This window comes from Bactrocera oleae, chromosome 4 (genome assembly GCF_042242935.1).
Source record: "Bactrocera oleae isolate idBacOlea1 chromosome 4, idBacOlea1, whole genome shotgun sequence".
Taxonomy (NCBI): Eukaryota; Metazoa; Arthropoda; class Insecta; order Diptera; family Tephritidae; genus Bactrocera; species Bactrocera oleae.
Genome location: NC_091538.1, coordinates 6,424,575 through 6,441,365, shown reverse-complemented (window position 1 = coordinate 6,441,365; position 16,791 = coordinate 6,424,575). Strand labels below are relative to the sequence as shown.

Sequence of the window (16,791 nt, the reverse complement as noted above, 5' to 3'; positions counted from 1 at the left end):
TGAGATACTTTCCTTACAAATACTATGTTGTTGCGCATGCTGAAATCCTTTACGTACAAGCGGTGTTATTCAACTGGTCTGTAGCCTTGGGTGGCGCCGCTTTGATATACTTGAAATAAACGGTCTTTTAAAAACTGAATTTCTTCCGAAGATGCATAAAGTTTGAAACTCCTTACATAAATATCCTGTAAAGATAACACTTCAACAAAAAGCGATGGATAAATCAAGCATTGAGGAATGGCAGTACTAATTTGTTGTGGTCGTATCACAGAGAGCGCATAGTATACGAATGACAGTTGGGAAATCCAAGATCTTACAGGTGGGATGTCTCTGAATTCCTTGCTGTGATCGGTTAGGATAAGATGCAGCTTTCCGCTAAACAAAAGCTACCGCTAAGAAAAGATACCAATTTCATCATGAATTAAAATCCACTTCAGTTCAATCCCTCTATAACCGATATTGAGGACCTTTTTCATATCAACTAACATAAGCTTACGATCTCAAAAACACGTGGTCGACAAATTTTTAATAAATTTGATCTTCACTTTAGATGGCGCTGGAAAATGAAATTCCTTCATACTCTGATCCTTGTAAAGACTAAAGGTAATAACTAACGAAATGAGGGATGGCCAATTCATAGTCTGGTCCTTGACAGAAAAATACTTGAGCTTTGCACTAAAGATGCGATCACATTAATATTTCTATTTTTGGTTGATCATTCTTTCTGTATGAATGATCGAGAATTCGAAGATAAGAAGTTTTCGACCAAAAATGTTTGACGTGGATGGACCTGTTGAATCTTTTTGAAATATTTTGAGTCTTTTAAAACAGTCTTTCAAATTAACACTAACTTTAGTAACAAAGAAACACACGGTACGACTACATATTGTATCTTTTCGAATGCAAATAACCAAAGCTGTGTGGAGAAAGGCGAGGTGGAATCATCTAGGCATCATTCTTCTCAACTATGCAGCTTATGCCAGACTAAGGTGGAAACATCTCAATAATCACACATTTGGCGAACCTGGTGTATTGACTGAGTTTGTTATTAGACGCCTTAATATACTTGTGGTAAGCTCAAAACGCTTCTTTGAACTATAAGGTTTTGATGATATTTATCTAGGAGTTTTCGAAATCACAAACGATCAGCGTTAACAGCTGTACAAGTGTGATCCTGCATTACCTTTGGTGCGAGGATCAATCCTATAACACTATCTAACCTAGCAACAAGGAAGGTGTCAAGAGTTATAAAACGGGGCAAGAGTTTTAGATAAAAAAAAGCAAACTAAGAAGAATACTTTAGTGTATATTGTAACAGTGAATGATGGGCCAAGTGCACAATTTCAGCGGAGCTACATAATGATGGATTTTTCAAAACTTTACGAGAATTGAAAGAAGACAATGCGGAAATGATTATGCTTTTGAACTTTAGCAGATTTTAAAATCATGATCGCCGACAACATTTTCGCACTAATTTAACCCAAATCACTATTATTTCCTCTTACTACTTCATTTCCAGCTCGTATTTATAGATTCGTATTACGACATACTGCACTTTTCATCCCGGTACATTGAACTGCGAATAAAAGAATTTGCATATTTCTGCATATTACGCTATAAAAGAGATACAAAACTGTGCAACAACAAAAGCAGTGCACCCAAACGACCGACTTGGCAGCACACCAATGTGGCGACGACAGACAAAATTGTTGTTTCAATTTTTTTTTTTATATATACACATTTATTATTTGGTAACTGCAAAATCATGTAAATATGTATTTATGTTACATACATTACGCTTTATGTGTGTGGGAGGCCAATGCCCGCGCTGCCGATCGCGCAGAAGTCGGCTGTTGCGAAGCTCGGCCGCTGCGCTGGTGTCCCAGGGGTGAGGTAAACTATGCTTGCACGATTTCGTGGGTGCTCAATATTTTGGCAGATTTATTGCCATTGTAATCGAAAGAAAAGGGAAAATTTTCACAACGTGAAAAGTGCGAAATTTCGCACAACATTTTTCGGCTTTGAAAAATATTTTTTTTTGTTTTTTTTCGTTTAGCCACTGCACTTTCATGCTTTGAAGCGATTTATTAACTTAACTTTAATTTAACACTTGTAATGATAATTGCTACGGCAGCGAGTGCAAAAGTTTGCGGGATTTCACTCGCGTTGCAGACATTTCAGCTGGCGGATTCGAATTTCAAAAGAAAACAAGTGTTAATGTTGTGATTAGTATCAATTTTCACTGCTCAACTCAGAAATAGATTTATAAATGTTCACAGAAGTGTGAAAATAGCGAAAAGAAAAATACATGAAAATGGTTTGCACAAAAAAAATATAATTAAAATTTAAAAAATATGGCATAGTTTGAAATATGAGATGTGAAAATATAACACTTCATCAAAATCTAAAAAAGTAAACATAAAAAGTAAAAAATAAAAAACCTTAAATATAAAATCAAAATAAGCTGAAACTAAATAAATATAAGAGCATTTATTATCAATAATATATTAGTAATAACAAAAAATATGTTTAAATATATATTTGCATTTACATATGTATGTCTTATATAATATGTAAAATATTAAAATATAAAATATTAAATTGTTTCAAATAAAAAAATTAATTAAGGGAGTAAAAAACAGTACTATTTAATTATTTAGAAATATTTAAAAAATAAATACATAAAAATATACGAGAATTTAAAAATTGATATTATAAAATATTTTTAATTTTCTTTTACGTAAAATGTTACAAAGTTAAAAAAATTAAAATGTTTAAATAATTTAAATAAAAGAAAAAATAAAATGATTACAGATTTAGAAAAAAATTTAAATAATTTAAGCTAAATGAAATTATATGAAGAATATAATTAATTTTTATTTTATTATTTAAAAAAATTTTAAAAATAAATAATTAAAAATAAAAAAAGTTTAAAATTGAAATTCTAAAAATTTTTAGATTTTCTTTTACGCAAAATATTACAAAATTATTAATTTAATAAATTTATTTAAAGGAAAATTTATAAAAATTAAACAAAAACAAAAATTAAAAAAAAAATTAAACAACTAAATAAAATTAAAATAATTTAATTAAAGGGAAAAAAATGATTACAGATTTAGAAAAATACCAAAAAAAATAATTTAAGCTCAGAAATTAAATTAGTTAAAGAATAAAATTATTAGAAAAAATAATATTAGAAAAAATAATTTTATATAAAGAAACATTTAAATATTAAAGCAGAGTCAAAAGCATCATATAAAAAATAATTAAAATTCGAAATTAAATTGCAAAACAAATTACAAAAATTAAAATGTAAACAATATTAACATAAAAAATAATTATTTATTTACATATATGTAGTCAAACCACAAAAAAATAATGTAAATAATAAATTAATAAATAAACAAATAAACAAAGATAAAACTAAAGCATTTAAAATTAAAAAAACAAAAATATTTATTATATAACTGAAATAAAATAAAAACTAAATGATATAAATTTGATAGAAAAATTAGAAAAAAAATTATAACAAAAATTAGCAAAAAGGCAAATTTTTACAATAATTTAAGAAAAAATTTAAAAAATAAATACTAAGTATAATTAAAAAATGCAACAAATTTTTTTAGAATGAAATTAATAATATAAAAAATAAATAAAATGAAATGAAATTAAAAATATTATTAAATAAAAAATAAAATTAAATAAATTAAAAATTAAAAGAATATACCACAAAATATATTTATAAACATCTATTTTACCAACAAATAAAATTAGTTTAATTCCACACCAAAAAAACAGTTCTGCCAGATTGTAGCCAATTGAGTTTGACCCTCAGCATGAGTATAAGTGTGGCACTGAACAACCGCGTCACAAACCAGCATATAAACCAGAATTATGACACATACAAAAGCAACTAAAATACAACAACAAATTATACACTATTTAGCAGAAACAATAAAAAAATCAAGATAAAGCCACAAATGAACTTTATAAAAGCCAAATGAGCTACTGTTGGTATTTTTGTTGTTTTCGTGTCTTATGCATTTACTTGTTGTTGTTTTTGTTGTTGAAGTAACATTAAACTTCAAAAAGTGAAATTATACTACAGACAAGAGCTTACGAAGAACAAAAGTTGACCTTTCTGTTTTAGTTGTTGTTGTAAGAGTTTTTTATTGTTGTTACATTTTCTACTTATTGCACGCGTTCATAGCGAAGCGAAGCTAAAGGCCGCCACTGCTGTAGTGTATTTGCATATATAATTAAAAAATATACATTCATACACTCACACACACACACACAAACAAAAAAGGTGGCAAGAGTGAAAAGAAAGTTTTCAGTTTGTCATTCTTCTGGCGAGTAACTTGGAACTTCAAAGTAAAATTGAAATAAAATAGCAACAACAACAACAACAATAATAAGAATAACCATAGCGACCCCAAACAGTGGCCGCGGCATGGTTCTTGCCTTAATTTATGCGCTTGCCGCTGAAATTTGCCTCAACACGACTGGTTCGTAGTTCTGTAGAATTTTAGCGTTTGCGCTTTGGTATCGTTTTTCTTGCATTCAAATATTGTTAATAATTAAATATAAAAGGCGTACGAAAACAAATAAAGAGTACTATCTTCCTCGCGATTTGGTAAAAGTGCGCTTGGGTGCGGCTTTATTTTGACGCCCTTCAGAGCTTGGACAGCGCTTTTGGTCTTTTCACGCTTATTATGTGTTGTTGTTGCTTTATTCACTATTTTCTTTTTTTTGTTACATTTGCATATGCATGTATTTATTACAAATTATTGTGGCCTTAATTTTTAATGCCGCACGCCACCCGGTAGTTGTCAATTTAAAATGCAATTAGGTGGCCACTCATTTAGTCATTAAATTTTGAGCCTCCCATTTAAGTTCACATTTGGAATTTTTCGCACGTTTTGTCAAGTGACACATGGAATTAAATGGATTTTGCCTATATTGAGCGTGAAATAATAGGCTGGGTGTATAAAAGAAATTACGATTTATTTGCTTAGAATTTCTTTGTTTATTTTCACTGAAAATTAAAGAAATAATATCAAATATATAAAACAAGAAAAAATGTTAACTACGTTTGCAGCAAAACTATAATAGCCTTCACAAATACAAAAGATTCCATACAAATACTTTACTTTTATCGGTCATTGCCAAATCTCTTGAAGATAGATTTGAGATATTGCTCCGAAATTTTGCTAACGTTTTTTTCTTACCAATAAGCTGCTAATTTTTCGGAACCCCCGATATCGAACCACTATACATACCATATAGCTGTCATACAAACTGAACAAACAAAATTAAATTTTATGTTAAATTTTTATTTTTAAATCTTTACAAACTTTGGCTTGGATTATTGTCCAATTATAGCACATAAACAGCTGTCATACAAATTGAGCAATCAAAATTAAGTTCTTGTATGGAAACTTCTTTATTTGTGCAGGGTATTCTAGCTTCGTTGGAAACGAAGTTAACGTTTTTTCTTGTGCAATATATAAATTGACACAATTTATTCCATTAATGCATCGGCGGACTTTAAAATAATATTTACATAATATTCGGAATTTGATTTTGCTTTGTCACTGTTTACTAATCGCTTAATATTCATGTTTTAAACTCAAATTCATAATTTTGCAATACAAATTGATAAAACGAGACTAGCAAAATAAGTAGAAGAAGCAAAATAAATAGAAGATAAATAGATGGCAACTGCATGCATGCATATATTCGAAAAAATATTCGAAAAAAACGATATAAATCAAAAACTAGATATTATCAAGAAGATTGCAAACGAAAAGTGTGTCATAAATACAGTTATTACTCTATGGTAGACAGGCAATAAATCTCCTAAATTCTTTTAATGCAGTTATTCTATATGAACTTGCTTTCTCACTTTTTCTCTTCAATCAAAAGCATTTGGTCCAATACACCAACTTCACGAACGAATTCTCTGGCACACCCTGAAATGTGATGCGAATTACTAAGTGCAAATAGAAAGAAGAAGCACGAAATAAACGCAATTTAATTTAATTCAATTAATGCTACTCTAGGCATCACTCATAATAACAACAAAACTAAAAAAAGCACACAAACAAAATGCAATATCGATAATGTAAATAATCAAATAATAAAAACAAAGAAAAGAAATCGAAAAAGAATTCGCAATTATATTGCAAATAGAAGCCGCAAATGCGCACCCAAATGCAACCCGGCTAAAACGCAACGCAAAAGCAGTTAGATTGTCAGCCAACAAGACAGCAACCACTTAGTCAGTCAGTCAGTCAGTCAGTCAGTCAGTCAGTTAGTCAGCCAATCAGTCAGGCAGTGAGGCACGAAGTCTAGCTAGTTGGGTTAGTTAGGCATTCAGCGAGCTTGTAATTGCTACATTTCATACATTCACATTTATGTATGTCAGACACGTTCGCATGGAACGTATGCAAAATGCATATGAAAAAAAGAATAAAAACAAAAAAACACAACAACCAAACTAATGCAATTGCCACATTCACTTATGTATCTACCGCTCTTTGCTTTGCTTTTTAGCGGCAAAAACTGCAATTAAATTTATGAATAAGTTTTTTACGCTTGAAATGGTAATAAATTTGCCGAGTAGTATTTAGAACGAAAACTAATGGAAAAACTGGATAATTTGGCTGCTGATGGAAAAGTATAAAATAATGTAATTAGATTTGTTCTTAAGACATGCTAAAGTTTGCTGCCGCTCGCAGACCCTTGCACTAAGTTGTTATGTAGCCACGCTGATGGAACCACAGATCAGCTCTGAAAGCGAGCAATTAAATTCGCTCGAAACACACCACATTTTTATAGCATCAACCTTAGAAAGCATAGCTTGTTATATATGTAAAGGAGTCCAATTATTAATGGAGCGCCCGCTGTAATTAAAATAGCACAAAGGCCTTCAAAAGAACTCTCCATAATGGAACTTGATCACCTGACTGATTTTGCCTGAGTTTATACTTTCGGAAAAATGAAACTCAACATTAAAACCTCCGGTACGGTAATAAAGACGGTGATCAAACCCAGATAGTTGTTTGCTATGTATCCTGCGCTGCGATGCGGATTATGCCTTTCTATCCGCATCGTAGTGTTGTGACAAATGGAGAGCAAGTTCTTAATATTTTAGACACCAGTTGCAATGAAAAATGCCACTAAGGTTATAAAAAGGTGACTCCGACAATACGGTCGCGTTTACGAACAGGATTTTCATATGGCTCCAAGCCATATGCAGAATTATTCAGCGTAACTTAGAACTTTGAAAATGCCAATGCATAGTACTCCGGCCGCCTGCGACAATAAAAGACTAAATTAAGCTAAAAGGGTGGGGTACTCAACTAAAAATTGAGAGCTATATTTTGAAAGCTTTCGTGCGCCACTATGCGCTCAGTTTCAAACTATGTAGTATGATGTTTTCAACTTGAAAGCGAGCATCTAAGCACAGGTAGACTCGTTCGAGCTTTTAAGGTTCGAATTGAAAAAGCTCAAAAGCTTTTAAATTTGAACCATCTCTTACAAAAGCATTATTTCAATTTCAAAACTGAAAGCACAAAAAACTCGTTCAAATTTTTGAGATTCGATTTAGAAACAGCTCAACTGCTTTTAAAATTGAAAAATTTCTTTTAAAATCGTTAAAATATTTTCAAAGCGAGATTTAAAGCACAAAAAAACAACTATGAGCTTTTACACATTTTTGTGATCAAAAGCTTTGGAAGCTTTAAAATAAATTTTAAGAAAAATGTTTAAGAATTTATACTTCGTAAATTTGTTTTTTTAGTATTATAAAAAATTGTTAAATTTTTCAAAGAGCTTTCTATACAAATAATATTCAAGAAAAACTTTAAGTATTTTATGTAATAACAGTTTCCGATGAACAGTTTACGTGATTTTCATTATTTTAAATCAAAAGAAATACTGCAAAACAGTAAAGAATTGCGAAACGTAAATATTCAACACATCCAAGAAACTGCCAGACTGTTAAATTGAAGGCAGCTTTTGCAAAATCCATCGAAGCAACAAATGAGTGCATAAAAACAACATAAACAATAACACTCCAAAAAACTAACACTAACAGAAAGTAATATAAAAAATAAAACCAAAAAAAACATTTGTTTTTTTTTAATTAACAAAAAACCATTAAAAAAATCATTAAAAAAGTAAAAAAAAACAATATTTCGTAGTTATTGCACTTGACTACGTTAATGGTTTCAACATTGAAACACATTCATACGAAGCGCAACAAAGTGTAGAGCATTTTCTATCTTTTGTTTGTCTCTATTTTAATTTTTACTTTATATTTATACCCTGCACAGAGTATATTAAGCTTACTACCAAGTATGTAATACCCAGAAGGAAACGTCAGAGACCCTATAAGGTATATAGTATATAGATAAATGATCAGGGTGACGAGCTGAGTCGAGTCAGTCAAGCCCATCTCTCTGCTTATTGCTCGGAACTGCCGATATCAAATCGCTATAACATATAGCTGTCATATAAACTGAACGATCAAACTCAAGTGCTTGTATGGGTATAGATACCGATATTTAACTCGAATTATTGTTTAGGGCAACGGTACGGTCTCTGAAGAAATTGTTCAGATCGGAGCACTATGGCATATAGCTACGCTACATACTGACCGTTCAAATTCAAGTCTTTGTATGGAAAACAATTTTATTTCACAAAATATCTTCACGAAATTTGGCACAGATTATTGTGCAAGGTAGCGCTACAATCTCTAAATAAATGATTCAGAGCGGACTACCACAGCATATAGTTGCCCTACAAACTGACCGATCAAATCAAATTACATAGTTTTTATACTATTATAATTGCACCTGTGAAGGGTATTATAGCAAAGCTAACGTTTTTTCGTTTTTTTATATTTTTCTTAAATTTTTTTAGTTTTTTTTTAATTTTTTATTTTTTTTTAACTTTTTTTTATTTGGTTTTTTTATCTCTCTTGCATTGGTTAAGACCTAGTAGCCAAACACTTGAAAGTCAGCCATTGCAACAGGCATACTTAGGTACATATATACCTACATATGTAGTACGTGTGTTTTGGTGTGTGTTGGCCGACTTAAGCATAAATATAATCATATGTACAAATATAATTCGTTTGCTGTGTTTTTATATGAAATGAATTGCGATACTTAAAGTGAAGTATCTAATGCCAAAGTGGTATTTAGTGATGGTAATTGTTGCTGTTGATGTTGTTGCATATAATATTATTGCGTGTATATGGCCGCAGAAGCTCATATAATGGATTAAATATACAGAAGCGTATACACATACATATGCCTATAATATATATAGATTTATTTATTTGTGTATGTGTGTGTGTGTGGGTAGTTGGTGGCAGTCGCGCACTAAATCGTAATTGTAACGCAACACTTGCAGCTTGCAACAGACGCCGCAACCACAAAACAATGGTTTATAAATAACATGTGTTTATAAAACACATACACACACTTATATAAAATTTCATTAATGTCTGTATGTATTTTATGTACATATGGCATATAAGTGATTTGCAACTACTTGCCAATATCGCAATTTGGCTTCAACTAAAAACTTATTGCTTTTAAGCAAGCAAATAAATTGAAAAATTGTAATTGAAAAACGCACAACAACAAAAAATATTAAACTAAAACAACAAGCGCAGCTATAATACCCTTCACAAATAAAAAAGTTTCCATACAAAAACTCGATTTCGATTGAACAGTTTGTATGGCAGCTATATAATATAGTGGTCCGATATCGGCTGTTTCGACAGATCAGCAGCTTCTTGGGAAGAAACGATTGTGTGCAAGAATCCAGATTGATAGCTCAAAAACTAAGCGACTAGTACCTTTAATACAAGTATACCCTGTTCTGGGTATAACAAAGCGCATTAAATAATGCTGGAAAGTATAAATAAAATCATAATTTCGACTTAAAACGCGAATTCATCATTCACACATGCACATAATTACATACATACATATGCACAAGTCAATGTTTACATATATGTATATGTATGTAAGTACGTTAAAGAAGCTGCTCGCTGCCAATGAAGGAAGTCTTTTCAGCACTTGAGCCAAAGCATGCACGCACACTCATACATATGTATTTATTTACATCAAACAGCAAAGGCAAAATGTTGAACCAAAATGAAAACAAAAATGATGTTAATTTGCTCATGATTAAAAATATAACAATAATAATAATCATAGCAATAATAATTAGAAAAGTCGGCGCACATTTGTACGCGTTAGTTGGGCATATGAAAGGCATTAGAGTGTGCTTAGCTTCGCGATATTGCCGACCCAGTAGAAATTTTTAATATAAAATGAAGTTTTAGATTTTTTTTTAAATCTTAATTTATATTATTTTATTATGTAAAAAATAATATCATCAAAAAATAAGATTACGTTTTTTTGTAGAAATTTTATTTAATTTGTTTTTTGTTTTCTTTTTTGTAAAATTTAATTTTAATATAAATAGTAAAAATATATTTATGTGTCCCTAAATGAGCAAAGTAAAATTTTGAAAAAATGTATTTATTATTTTTTGCATATTTCTATAAAAATAGATTCTTTTAAAAATTATATACTCAATTTTTAAATCGTTGTCTCAACTAGTTTTTGAGTTAAAGGCTTCTAAAGTTTAGTCACTCAGTTCACGCAGGCATATCAGTTATCTTTAATTGCGTTTTTCTCGAAACAGCATTTTTCGAATTTGCTGCAGCGACAATTTGCTCCGAGACAAATAATCCGATCACAATCAAAATTTCTGCATCTTGTTCTGTATATAGTTTGCCATAAGCTACCAGTTTTTTGAAATTGTCAAAAATAAAACTTTCGCACGCCAAAAACGACCAAACTTTTGAGTAAAATTCAACTTTCTTGCTAAAACGACGGCGATTTGTCAATTATTGATTTTTTTTCGTCCGTTGATAATTGTATAGACAATATCTTCTAGCAAAGAAGTTTTTTTTAGATTTCATACACGAAGAATGTCGAAATCACCGCAGCAGCTTCTCCTTATGAGAAATGGAGGTAATCGACAGAAAATCACAACCATTTCTTATATAGCGGTATTTTATAAATTCAAAAAATATGTTCGTATGTATACTTCCAAAATAATCAGAAAAAAATTGTTTTGTGTTGCTATGTAGCAGCATCACAAGAAATACAAAATTAAAATTAAAAAAAAGTGTGGCAACGCTCATTTTTACGCGTATACTGATATCTTATAAACTACTCAACCAAAATCAAAAACTCAACTTTTCGAAAATATTTTTTGATAACAAATGACAAATATAACGGTATTTTTAATTTAATTTCAACGAAATCTGGCAATCTATATTTCTTCATAAGAATATTGCATATCAAACGCCTCAGCAAAGATTAGTAAGAAAAATTTGCCTAAGTATTACATCATAAAATTTCCTACAGGGCATTAACCAGCCTTGTAAATATACAACAGCCCTCTGGCACTCAAAGCGTTGTAGCCCAATTGCTGTGGGCGAATTATTGCAAAATCACCAACAGTGATTATACGAAAAGCCAAGCACTTAGTAGTAAACGGCAGCAGCCATAAATCGGCAGTAATTTAACGTGAAATTAATGGAATTACAATACTGTAAAATGAAGTGAGCGGTTTTGACGTTGAGTGAGTGGGATGCGCACCTACAAACGCCACATAGCTGCCACACACATACATACATATGTATGTATGTAAACTGTAAGGCAATAAAGCACGTTTGATGAACTGGCAGCTGTGGCGCATAATCATTCACGCTGCGCGTAGTTAGAGGTTTAAAATAAATGAGTTGAACAGCCAAAGCAAGGAAATATTTATTCTGCGCTCAACGTTGACTAATCTTTATATACATAAGTATGTATGATGTATATATATATGTGTATATAAGTGTGTGTGTATTGTATGGCAAGTATTGTGAATGCAGTCGAAAGTAATCTACTATGCTGGATTAGAATAAGTTTTATAGCAGCTACAACAACAACATTACACGCTCTAAAAACGAGTAAGTTTGTTGTATGCGTGTGTGCGCACGCTGGTCATTATACCCTGAATGAAGTATGTTAAGTTTGCTACGAACTTAATAGCAGACAAAAGGAAACGTCGGAAACCTTATAAAATATATATGTACATATATAAATGTTCACCGTCTGTCTGTATATACGGGAAGACGTACCTAAGTTTTTGCGATAACGATCTGAAATTTTGCACACGAACTTTTCTTCGCAAGAAGTTCCGCATTTGTCGGAAGCGCCAATATCGGACCACTATAGCATATAGCTGTCATACAAATTGAACGATCGGAGTCTAATACTTGTATGGACATTTTTTTTAATTTACAAGATATCTTCACGAAATTTTGCACTGATTAATATCTAAGGCAAAACTAAAAACTCTGCATAAATTGTTTAGATCGGATCACTATAGCATATAGCTGCCAGACATACTTACATATCATAATCAATTTCTGGTATGGAAAACTTTTATATGGTATATGGTATATATTATTATAGGAATATATATGTATGTATATATGCACTTTCATCGTCAAAAAATACCAAACTTGTATTGCCACATAAATTTAAATCTCTCAAACATTTGCTGGAAGTACATACGAATATGCCTAAATACCAAGATATGTTTGTAGAAACGTGTTTCCTACACATTTACCCCCTAGAATGTTTAAAAATAAAATAATAAAGCAATGAAAATGCATTAAAAATGTATTTGAACCTGTTTATATTGCACTTGAGGCTCAAGCAGGCGATAGTGAGCCCCTATAAAAACAAGCATTGTGTTTGGGCGCACGGACACGAAAAAGGCTCTTAAGAAAATGTAAATTCACCTCTTCAAATAATCGAGCGTAGAAATATGACACTCTTTAGTAATTGTCGACATTTTTTCCAACATATTTTGGGGTAAATTGCTTGGGTAAAGAAGAGACAGCAAAAATAAATAAGTACTCATGAAAAAATGGAAATATTAAAGAACACTGAAGGTAAAGCGATGGTAAAACAATAATGAAAATAATATGTAATTAAAATAATATGTGTACATATATGTAAATAGCGCTTATTAAAGTAGGTCAATTTGTATTAAGGAAGTACATTTCCGGCAGGTTCCAGAGGTTGGTAAATTTTTAAAATTATTTATGTTAAGACAGTTTCAAGGACTGACATATTTCATAGAAAGCTAATATAACCGAAAGAAGCTTAAATGCAGCGTTGTGAATTTTAAGCACCCACTCCCCGCACAACAGCATATAAGTCGTACCAATCAGGCGCCTCGCGACTTTTTTTATCGTGAAAAAATTTTATGGAGAGCCGTTCTAAGCTGTAGTTTTCGAAAATAAATCGATAAAGATTTAAAAATCTGCGCAGATTCCAGACTCTTTAAGAGTAATTGACACCAAAAAATGTTGTTCCCAAACATAAAATATGTTCTATAAACAAGTAAACAATCGTAATTAATTATAGAAACAAAAAGCGGTAAATCTTGCTTAAACTCTAATCAAAACTTACCAAGCGAAATTCTGGAAGAATAATCTTAATAACATATGATTGCAAATGCTTACTTAGCCGTTACAAAATGAGATTAAATATAACGGTTACACCAAAATCTTACGAAAGTAGCGAAGACGAGTTTGCCGCTGCTATAAAAATTCAGATTGAGGCCGTAACAGCAAACAAAAGGTTTCCAGCATAGAAACGAAGACAGCAACAACACGCTCGCCTCACATATCTCTCATTAAATATCACAGATTCACCATAGGTTCGCGAAAAACTTCAAATTTACAATTCATGCACTCGCCGCAACAAAGAGCAAAAGTTATTAAACCGTTAACTTAACACACGAGACTTTTATGTGCAAAACAAAGCGAAATGCGCGTGCACGAAGTTTCAAAAAAATGTTTTGGTCAAAGAAAAATATATGTACTAAAAACAAAATAGCGGAAATTGCACTATTACGGTTTTCAAATTTTGCGTAAGTACAAAAATTTAACAAATTCAAATAACTAAACAGTTTTAAAAAAATACAATGAAATCTTTCAACAAAAAATTTGTATACTTTTGTTGCAAACAATTCTCTAATTACACAAAGCAAATAATTCAAATTTAAATATGAATGATAACGGCATTGCCAGCGCGCAAAAAGAAGCCAGAGTGGTTTGAAATACATTTATGCAATGTTATTTGAAGTTGTTAGCATTAAATAAAAAAACACAATTGAAACAAAAAACTTGTTAATAATAATATTACAGAAAAATAAAAATATTCCAAAAATATAATTAAAATAATTAAGTAAAATAAAAATGAAACAAAATAAAATAATAACTGAAATCATAGAAATATATCATAAAATAGCAAAATTAAAATAATTATTTAAAAACTTTTAGTAAATAGTAAATTAAAATTTTTTTCTTCAATAATAATATATATTTAATTTATTAAAATTAAAAAAATTATTTATTATAAAAATTTATTAATTGTTTCTCTTCTTTGAAAATGTTTTATGAAAAAAATATATAAATTTAACATATTCTCTTTGGAAAACATAAATTAAAACTTTTTTCTCCAATAATAATGTACATATGTATGTATATCTGTATATTTTATTTATTTTTTATTACTTTTGGACAGTAAAATAATAAAAAATTATTTAAAAAGTTTTTTGTAAATAGTAAGTTAGTAATTATTTTTTTATTAAAAAAAAGCAAAAAATTGAAAAATTGTAAATAAAAATAAAATAATAAATAAAAAATGATTTATTATAAAAACATTATTTATAACAAAAAAAAATTATTAACTATTTTTCTTCTAAAAAATTATGTAATTATTTCAATAAGCAAACACTAATTGAAACCGATTTTTAAGCTTCAACTAATACCTTTTTAACAAAAATTAAGAGCAACAAATTATTTTTAATTTTTAAATAATATTATTTAGTAAAAATTAGAAGGTTTACCAAATTTTTTTAATTACAATTAGAAAAATAGCAATTTATTATAACAAAAGACCAATACTTAAAAAAAATTAAATAAAAAAAAACATTATTTTATAATAGTTTTGTTTTGTGCAATTTAGGAATGATAAATAAATTATTTCATTATTTTTTTTTGGAAAATTTGAAATATTTACTTATTAAAAATTTAATACAAAACTTATTACAAAATGTATTTATGTTTTTCTAACAAACTTTAGTTTTCTTTCTATAAGCACAAAAAAAATTAAATCGATTTTTAAATTTTATTTAATAAATAAAAAAATGTATTTAAAAATTGTTTCTTGAATTTATTTCTTTGTCTTAGAATTGTGGTTTTTATAAGCAACATAAATTAAACACATTTTTTATCTTCCTTAATGTTTTAAATTGCTTTCAGTCCCACATTTGAAATTCATGCCTACACCAAAGGAGTTAGAACAAAGCAAATCAAATAGGAAATATTGTTTAACCAAAGCAAGACTAACTAAACTCGTTTTTACAAAGAAAATGCTTTAATATCAAAACGTACACACATATTGACATGCATACTTACGAAAATAAGTCAATGCTAACATAATTGCATATACACACATATACATATGTATATTCAAGCCGATCTCGAGGCAGTGTCAACCAGCTAAACCAGTTTAGGTTTAAATGACAGACCAAACGAGCAAAGTACCAGAGTACCAACCAGCAAGTCGAAAAGGTAAACAAAACAAGTATGGCAGGCAGCAACAACAAGAATAACAATTGTAGCAGCGATTGAAAAAAGGCAGCAGCAACAACAATACAAGTAGTTACTGTTGCAAGCGCACCAGTTAGAAAAAAAAGTGTAGTTAATAAATAAATATATGAAAACAAAGTATGTAACTAACTAAGTATTTATGTATGTATGTATATATGTATGTAGTTGCAGTTGAAGTTACCAAGCAGCGTGCTTTAAATAAGAAATGCAAGTCAACTAACGCTAAGCGTGTGCAAAATGTGCATAAGACGCTATGCAAAACTAGATACGATAAACGAAAAAAAATCTACATATAAAAAAATGATAAACACTAAAAAAGAAAAAGAAAATACAAGTAAAGAAAGTAAAAATAAATAAGTAATGAAATGAAAAAATTGGAAAAAAAATTAGACGCAAGAAAATGTTAAGCGACAAAAAGAAAAAAAATAACCTATCTTGTATTACTCACACCATATTAAGAGAAACAAGACAAAATGTTAACTTCGCGTGCACCGAAACCATAATACCCTTCACAGGTGCATTTCTTAAAGCATAAAAGGGTATAAAGGGATCTTTATCTTGACTTTGATCGGTCAGTTTATATGGCAACTGCAGGCTATAGTAATCCGATATGAATAATATATTCGGAGATTGCAGCGTTGAATTGGGTAATAATCTAAGTCAAATTTCGTGAAGATATGTGTCATATAAAAAGGTTTTCCATACAAAGATTTGATTCTAATCGTACAGTTTGTATGGTAGCTACACGATATAGTGGTCCGATTCGAATAATATATAGATTGCAGCGTTGCCATAGACAGCGTTGCTAAATTTCGTCAAGATATCTTGTCAAATAAAAAAGTTTTCCATATAAGGATTTAATTTTAATCGTTCAGTTTGTATGGCAGCTATATGCTATAGCGATCCGATGTCGGCGATTCCGACAAATGAGCAACTTTTTGGGGAGAAAAGAACGTGTGCAAAATTTCAGATCGGTTTCGTAAAACTGAGGGACTAATTTGCAAACAGGC

General features: G+C 30.0%; 1 protein-coding gene across 3 annotated transcripts in view; it reads right to left on the bottom strand.

Moving 5' to 3' along the window:
* Nucleotides 1-16,791, bottom strand: part of LOC106626842 (serine-rich adhesin for platelets) — a 139,799-nt gene that overhangs the window by 118,042 nt on the left and 4,966 nt on the right. Inside the window, exon 1 of one of the 3 annotated variants that reach the window (XM_036374797.2) lies at nucleotides 13,572-14,013. The exons of the other annotated variants lie outside the window; for them this stretch is intronic. The gene's annotated coding sequence lies outside the window, so the exon portion shown is untranslated. Of the gene's footprint in view, nucleotides 1-13,571; nucleotides 14,014-16,791 lie in introns of those variants that run through there. 3 annotated transcript variants of the gene reach the window in all.